The following is an 8,333-nucleotide window of genomic DNA, read 5'->3' as shown; positions in this document are numbered from 1 at the left end:
GGGCCCCGGCCCACCCACAGCTCCTCCGGGCGCACGCCACTTGGGACGCTGCGGCCGGCCTCAGCGCTGTGGATTAACGCCCCGGCGACCCCGCAGCAACCCGGAGGCGGAAGCGCGGAGGCGGAAATCCGGGACGGGACCCAGGCGTGGGGCGTGGCTCTGGGCGTGGGGCGGGCCTCGGTGGGGCGGGCCTCTGTGGGGCGGGGCCTCTGTGGGGGCGGGGCGTAAAACCCACCTCTGACCCGCTGGAAACGCACCTGTCTCAGGTGCCCTCCGCTCCCACCTTATGGCGGTTTCTCTGCGCTTTCATCTCCAGGTGAAGCCTCTCCCCCAACAGGATGTCCCTGATGGGCGAGAGGGCTTTTTTTACTTACTAATTTTCATTTTTGTGAAAACTGACACTGCAATTAAAATTTTTAAAAAATAACCAAAAAGGTCATAGGTTTTTTTCCCATTTGAATTTCCACTCAGGTTTTATTCAAGAGGGCCCCCACACTCCCAGGTTGCTCTTCCATGAGTGCAAGGACACAGTGTGGGGCACCAAGCTCAAGACGGCCCCTGGACCTGGATGCCGGCAAACAGACCCAGGTGTGGGCGCCCTTCTTTCACACCAGCCGAGCACCTTGGCTCCCGAGAAATGTGGCTGCAGCAGGAGATCCCCGCTGTTAGCCCTGCCCCCACGACGGCCTGACTTCCAAGGTCTCCCCAAATTTCCAAATACATTTTCTGGTGCCACCCAGCCTGAAATTAAGCCAACTCCCAACATATTCTCCAAATTTGGTGAAAATCTAACCCTTTTCTTAGGACAAGACCAGAAAACTTGATTTGTTTACGTGATGGAATGACTGCTCCAAGGTAAGTTTTCTATTTAATGCTGGCTTCTCTATTGATTGATTTGGGTTTCTGTTAACCAAATCAGAAATCTACTTGTGTTTTAATATATAAGGACCTATTCAAATTGAATTTAAAAGACCAGTGTAAAAACCAAAGGAAGGACAATATATGTGATTTTCAAACATGTTGGACCTCAAGCAAGTTGATAAAATTTTATGAGGTCTATGTCCCAAAATAATTAGAAATTGCACATTGAAGATCACAAAGTCATTACAAAAAGAGAAATCAACAAGGTGAGAAGTATTTCCCAAAATTTGAGGATGGGAGAATAGCTCTGCTTCTTATTAAAGTGTCGAAAGTTCAAATACATAATAGGCTGGTTTTGTAATTTCCCATTTAGCTGCAAAAATAATATGAAAGCATTTTGGGATGGTGGATTTATTATTTATTTATTTATTTATTTTCTTGGTGAGGAATATTTTCTTGGCGCTGAGCAAACATCTGTTGCCAATCTTCCTCATTTTTTTTTTCCTCCCCAAAGCCCCAGTACATAGTTGTATATCTTAGTTGTGTGTCCTTCTAGTTCTTCTATATGGGGCGCTGCCACAGTATGGCTTTGATGAGCAGTGCCATGTCCACACCCAGGATCTGAACTGGTGAACCCCAGGCCACCAAATCAGAGCACGTGAACTTAACCACTCAGCCACAGGGCTGGCCCCAAATTTATTTTTTTATAAAATTTTCTTGAAAGAGATTGTGTCATGCATTTCCTTCAGCCAACAAGAAAAGAAGACTTTTTTCCCACCTCCACTCCCACCCCGCTAGAGGGATGGATAATTAGGGTTTTGTTTCTGTGTCATTAAAGGTGTTCTGAGGTAGGCATCTGAGGGCTGGGGGATCATCAGCTGGGAGGCAGGCTTCTCTTTCTCTTCTGGGTCTCTCTTGGCCAAACGGTTTCATTGGCAAGGTCACCTCCCAGTCTCGCACTTTGGACATTGCTTTAAAGGTGAGGAAGTGGAAGGTGAAAAGACCACAATTTGAACCTAAGCAGCCTCTCTCTGCATAAAGAACTCTGTGAAAGCCAAGCAACTCCTTTTGCATGGCTGGGAACTGTCTTCTTAGCTGGATTCATTCCTGCCAGGCATAGACAAGGGTTCTGTTTACAGAGAGAAAGAGATGTTGGGTAAGCAGCTGCCCCGTGGTGATTTGGTCTCATTTCTAGATTTTGAACGCAGGATGCATTCATGGGTGCAGCTGAGTGCAAATACAGGTGAAGACCAGTGTTTGAGGCCAGAGTGTGAGCTCCATGGCGGCAGAGAACTTGTCTCGTTTGCACCCCACTGTCCCCAGCGCCTACAACAAGCCTGGCATTTTTACTGGCCTTAAATATTTACTGAATTAAAGTTTGAAACTAAGCTGGAATACTCTCAGCTTTTTGCTGCATTTTTCATCAGAAAGTCTTGTAAGCGAGAAAGGATGCTTCATTCATTCAACCAGACACTCTTCAAGCACCTGCTGGATGCAGGCGCATTTTAGGTGCTCTGAGGTGAGGGGATCAGGTCTGGAGTGCTCCCTGCACTTAACGTTGCTGACAGAGGGCAGTTGTTATGGGTTGAATTGTGTCTCCCCAAGATTCACATGTTGAAGTCCTCACCCCCAGTCCCTGTGAATGTGACCTTATTAGAAGATAGAGTCGTTGCATATGTAATTGGTTGACTTAAGATGAGGTCATACTGGAGGGTGGGTGCCTAACCCCATATGACTGATGTCCTTACAAAAAGGGAAATTTGGACATAGGCACGTGCACAGGGAGAATGCCATGTGAAGATGAAGCAGACACGGGGATGAAGCTTCTACAAGACAAGGAACACCAAGGATGGTCAGCAAACCACCAGAGGCTGAGGGAGAAGCCTGGAATGGATTGTCCCTCACAGCCCCAGAAGGAACCAGCCCTACTGACACCTCGATCTTGGACTTCTGGCCTCCAGAATCGAGCGAGAATAACTCTGTCTGTGGTGGTGTGTTATAGAAGCCACAGGAAACCAGTACAGTAATATTCACCCTTGGGGATTCTGGCTGCGTCTAAGAGCTCTTACATCTTCCTGATGGTCAGTCCCCATCACGTGGAGCACAGGCCCCGAGAAGCTGACCTCTGCCGCTGTTCGAACACGCCAAGCTCGCTTCTGCCCCAGCTGATGAACTTGCTCCATCTGCCGGGAATGCTCTTCTCCACATTCCACTTTCTGACTCTATGAGTTTGATGGCTCTCCAGACCTTGTATAAGTGGAATCACCCAGTTTTGTCCTTTTGTGGCTGGCTTATTTCACTTAGCATAACGTCCTTAAGGTTCCATCCATGTTATAGCGTATGTCAGAATTTCCTTCCTTTTTCAGGCTGAATAATATGCCACTGTATGGATGGACCACATTTTGCTTACCCCTTCATCTGTTGATGGACACTTGGGTTACCTCCACCTTTTGGCGATTAGGAATAATGCTGTTACGAACATGGGTGTGCAAATGTCTTCTACACCTTTTTAATCCCCCGCAAAGCGGTTACGATTACATTTGGAACTCTACGTTATCAAAGGTCGAATCCTTTTGTTCATCGTTTTGGATGATCTCCAGATTGGAGGCTCTGCAAGAGAAAGGACCCGGCAGGTCTGATTTTCCATTGTATCTGAGCTGGGAGCACTGGGCCGGGCCCGAGGGAGATGCGCGTCAGGGGAAAGGAAGGACGAAAGGAAGCTTGTTGAAGCTTGAACAGGTTAGGAAAAATACAGTGTATTAATGCTTCTCTGGTCTTCCAGATGGTATTGCTCAATCTTTGGGATGAATCTGTGAAAATGAAATGGCTTATTACTTCATCATGTGAAAGTGTCTCCACGGACTCTCAATAAATTTCAAGGTCATGTCTAGGATAAATTGACTTAAAATATAGGCCGTGCAGCATGGATTACATCCTGGAGGCGCCGGGAGACACAGGCAACCCTTTGGTGGGACGCTGTACAGGTGCAAGAGACGTGGACTGCTGCCAGTGGTAAAAACTACGCTTCCTGCAACTGTGTGGCCTGGGGTTTGTCGGTTTGAATCCCGGGCCACCCACCGGGAAGCAGAACATGCAAACTTAACCTCTGCACCACTGGGCCGGCCCCTCTAAACTCTCTACATTTATGAATTAAATCCTCACAACAACTCTGTGAGATAGGTATTATTTTTATCCCCATTTGAGAGATGAGCAAATTGGCCCAGAGAGATGAAGTATCTTACTCAAGGGCACACAGCTTCTAACAGGTCGGAGCTGGGATCTAAACTCGAGCAGCCAGGCTCTAGTGCTGTGCTCTAACTTCTTTGCCATTCTGTCTTGGATCCAATCACAACAGAATGTGGTGCATCCCTTTTTGCAAGTCAACCAATTCAATGAAGGGCGATGTAGACAGGGATGTTTAAAACATGGACCCCGAAATCAGGTTGCCAGGGTCCCCGCTGTGCCCCTTCCTAGCTGTGTGACATTGGGAAAGTTAGATAACCCCTCTCTGCCTCATTGTCCTCATCTGTAAAGTGGAGTCACCCTAATACCTACCTCACTGGGTTGTATTGAGAAATACAGGAGTTACTGTATGTAAAGTGACAAATAGAAATGGCAAGCAATAGAATATTGGAGTATATAAGGAAGCCATTTGGTGTAAACCTAATTCAGCCTGACTTTGTTTTTCCAAAAGGGCCTGACATGGCCATTGGGCATGCATCATATGTCTGCTTTAAGCATTTGCTATGCCCCAAAGGCAAGAAAAAATGACCTTAAGATAAAGGTGCAACTTCCCTGCATTGGCATTTCTTTAAGCATAAGCATCTCTCCCTAGACTAGGAACTGATTGCTGCACTCACCTGTGACCACCCAGCTCACCTGTGACCACCCAGCTCCAGAGAACAGACCTGCCACCCTTCTGTGTCCACTGAGACAGCAGACCTACCTGCTGTGTCCATCAATTGCTGTGCCAACAGCAGTCTTGCGACTGTTGTAAAAGGGACGTTTCAATCATATGTGAAACATCCTCCTTGGGGGTATATAACCACTCCGTACACCCCACTTCTTTGGTGCCCTTTCTTCCTTGGGGAAGGAAGGCCCTGGGCTATATGGTCCTCACATTTTGGCTCAGAATAAACTTACCCCAATTTTCTTTTATAGATTGATTATGGATTATTTGCATCAACAAAAGCATGAAAAAAATTTAAGCGAGGAATCCCAGGCAGGAAAGAAACAGAAATGCTTCCTCATCAGTTTTAACAGCAAACAGTCTTTGAGTCACCAAGACCCTGAGGGTTCCTAGCTAAGGACTCAGACGGCTTACAGCGTCTATCCCGCGTGGACTCTGATTTTCTTCCAAGGTAACTGGGAGCCTGAGAATTCCTTGATCTGCTCTGCTAATGGTGTCACATGACGATGAAGTGAGTCACTGTCAGCACACCTCTCTAAGCCTGACAAGCACCTGCCTGCAGTGAAGGAGGGACACAGCGCCTCCTGCAGACGGCGCCCTGTGGCTGCCCATTCATTTTGCTATTCTCAGAATTGCACTGCAAAGTGTTTTGTAGCTTTCAAATTTTAAACAGTTCTTCCCGTGGGATTTTATTTCCCAAGAAAAGAAATCTCTCGCAGGTGATCTGACAGCTCCAAATCTATGAAGACAACGTGCTTGGTTTCCTCAGATGCTACATTAAAACCCGTCTCCGTTCAGAACTGGCCACAATGTTATCTTGTATTCAGTCTGGAGGAAGAAAATCAAGGAAAGGAGCAGGTGCTTCGGTGTAGCTCATTTCCTTGGACAGCACTTCTTCCATTCAGATAGAGCTCCGTTGGTCCTTCCCCAACTGCACCCTGATGAGCCATTTCTGCCTGAGTCCCCACAGCGCTGTGAGCTCAGAAAGGCGGGCTGGGGGCTCGGGTCCTATTCACGGCCCACTGCAGCGTTTGCTGGGTATGATCCCATGTGATCCGTACTAAACGTTGGATGAATGAACAAGAATTCGCTCCTTCAAACCTGAGTCTCCACTGCCACTGAAGTTGTATTTAATATTCTTATTTGCATTATGCTTGGGTTCAAACGGAGGTGTTCCCCATCACTCCCAGAGGCTCTCCCGCCTGCCAGGAGTCCCTGCTTCACCCATATCAGCGGCTCCAGCCATTCTGGTGACTTTTCTGTGCTCCAGGATCCCTCTTGTCTTAGTCTGTTTGGCTGCTGTAACAAAACACCATAGACGGGGCAGCTTAAACAACAGACATTTATGTCTCACAGTTCTGGAGACTGGAAGTCTGAGATCAGAGTGCCAGCATGTTGGGTTCTGGTGAGGACCTGCTTCCTGCCTTGTAGACAGCTCCATTCTCGCTCTGTCCTCCTGTGGTTTTTCCTGTGCATATGCTGGAGAGAGAGCTCCCTCTCTTCCTTTCCTTATAAGGGCGCTAATCCCATCACGAGAACCCCACCCTCAGGACCTCTTCTGAACTATCACCTCCCAAAGACCCCCCTCCCAATACCATCACACTGGGGGTTGGGGCTTCAACAGGCATTTCAGGGAGGCACAGACATTCAGTCTCTAACGCCTCCTGCTGAAGAGCCCGTGGTGGCCCGAGGAGGGCACTCCATGCGAGGGCCTCTCCACTAGCTCCTCCCTGCTACTGGGCACCACTACCCATTAGTGAGTAGGTTTCTGGAGGTCCGTCTACAAGATGGCCCTGGAGAGATTTCCCAAATGGACCCACGGGGTTCTGCTTCAGAGTGGAGGAGGGAACTCCCACGAGAGGGACCCCCCAACCCCTCCAACAGATGACAGTGATAAACTTGGGACAGAATGCGAAAAACGACTCCTGAGCTCTCTGAAGAGGATGAAAACAGGACTACTTTGGAGGGGGGTGAAAACTTGCAGGGAGCACCCAGCAAGGTGCAGGTTCCCCTTTCTGCTGCTTTTCTCTGAGGACAAGCACAGTTGCAGTGTGGGGCAGGTGGCTAAACATCTGAGGGAAAGGTCTCTCTGCCATCTGTCTGGCTGGAGTGAGCAGGGAAGGAGTCCAGGGGAACCAGGGCAGCTGGACAGTGAAGGAGGAAGGCCAGGCAGGACAGCCAGACAGGGGCAACCCCAAATCCTGTGTGTAAACTCTGCCCAAGCCTTGCTGACCCTCAGGCCACATGCTTGGGGCAGACAGAGGCAGTCTACACTGAGACACAGAGCTGCAGTTAAGTTCACCACGTGAGTTGACCACTAAAATGAAACCATCAACACTCTTCAGAGAATATAACAGAATTCAGAGTCTCCACAGCATAACATTCACAATGTCCCAGATAGAATCTAAAATTACTCAACCAGGAGAATATGACGTGCTCTGAAGGGAAACGACAGTCAACAGAGCCAGCCTCGAGATGACCCTGACTCATTGGAATTGTCAGACAATGACTTGAAGAAGCTATTGTCACTACGCTTAGTTAGGCAAATTCTCTCATGATGAGTGAGGCGATATGGAATCTCAGCCGACAGATAGCAAATATAGAAAAGAACCAAATGGAAATTTTAGAACTGAAGAATATATCTGAAAAAATTTTAAAATCACTGGAAGGAGCTTAATGGTAGGATCAAGGTAATGGAGGAAAGACGAAGTGAACTTGAAGACAGATCTATAGAAATGATCCAATCTGAAGAAGAGGAAAAGAAGATTTTTAAAAATGAACAGGGGGCCGGCCCAGTGGCACAGTGGTTAAGTGTGCACATTCCACTTCGGCGGCCCGGGGTCCACCAGTTTGGATCCAGGTGCAGATGTGGCACTACTTGGCATGCCAGGCTGTAGTAGGCATCCCACATATAAAGTAGAGGAAGATGGGCATGGTTGTTAGCTCAGGGCCGGTCTTCCTCAGCAAAAAGAAGAGGATCGGCAGCAGTTAGCTCAGGGCTAATCTTCCTCAAAAAAAAAAAAAAAAAAAGAACAGAACCTCAGGGACTTGTAGGGCAATATTAAAAGGCCTAATATATGGGTAATTGGACTTCCCAAAGGAGAACAGAGAACAGTGCTGGAAAATTATTAGAAGAAATAATGGCTAAAAACTTCTCAATTTGGTGGAAGTCATTCAATTGTAGATTTAAGAAGTTAATGAAGCCCAAACAGGATAAATGCAAAGAAAATCACCCCTAGGCACATCAGAGTCAAACTGCTGAAAGATGAAGACAAAAATCTTGAAATCCACTAAGAGGAAAATTAAACGTTATGTACAAGGAACGAGGATGAAAATGACTACAGACTTCTCATCAGAAATCAGAGAGGCCAGAATCCGGTGGGACATCTTCACAGTGCTGAGACAAAAACAAAGTTGCTAACCCAGAACTCTGTATTCATAAAAGTATCCTTCAAGAATGTCTAGATGAAGGAAAACTAAGAGACTGTGCTGCCACCAGACCTGCATCACAAGAAATGCTCAGTGGAGTTTTTCAGGCTGAAGGGAAATATACGTGTAAATA

General features: G+C 47.4%; 1 long non-coding RNA gene across 1 annotated transcript; it reads left to right on the top strand.

Moving 5' to 3' along the window:
- The first annotated feature begins 216 nt into the window (after nt 1-216).
- LOC138921300 (uncharacterized) lies at nt 217-5,143 on the top strand. The gene is made up of 4 exons (XR_011433782.1): nt 217-316; nt 472-588; nt 805-855; nt 5,023-5,143. It is a non-coding gene; the product is annotated as an uncharacterized lncRNA (long non-coding RNA).
- Nucleotides 5,144-8,333: the final 3,190 nt, after the last annotated feature.

The sequence above is a fragment of the Equus caballus genome, chromosome 2 (genome assembly GCF_041296265.1).
Source record: "Equus caballus isolate H_3958 breed thoroughbred chromosome 2, TB-T2T, whole genome shotgun sequence".
Classification (NCBI taxonomy): domain Eukaryota; kingdom Metazoa; phylum Chordata; class Mammalia; order Perissodactyla; family Equidae; genus Equus; species Equus caballus.
The sequence above is the reverse complement of the archived record's forward strand: the minus strand, read 5'-3'. Positions and strand labels throughout refer to the sequence as shown.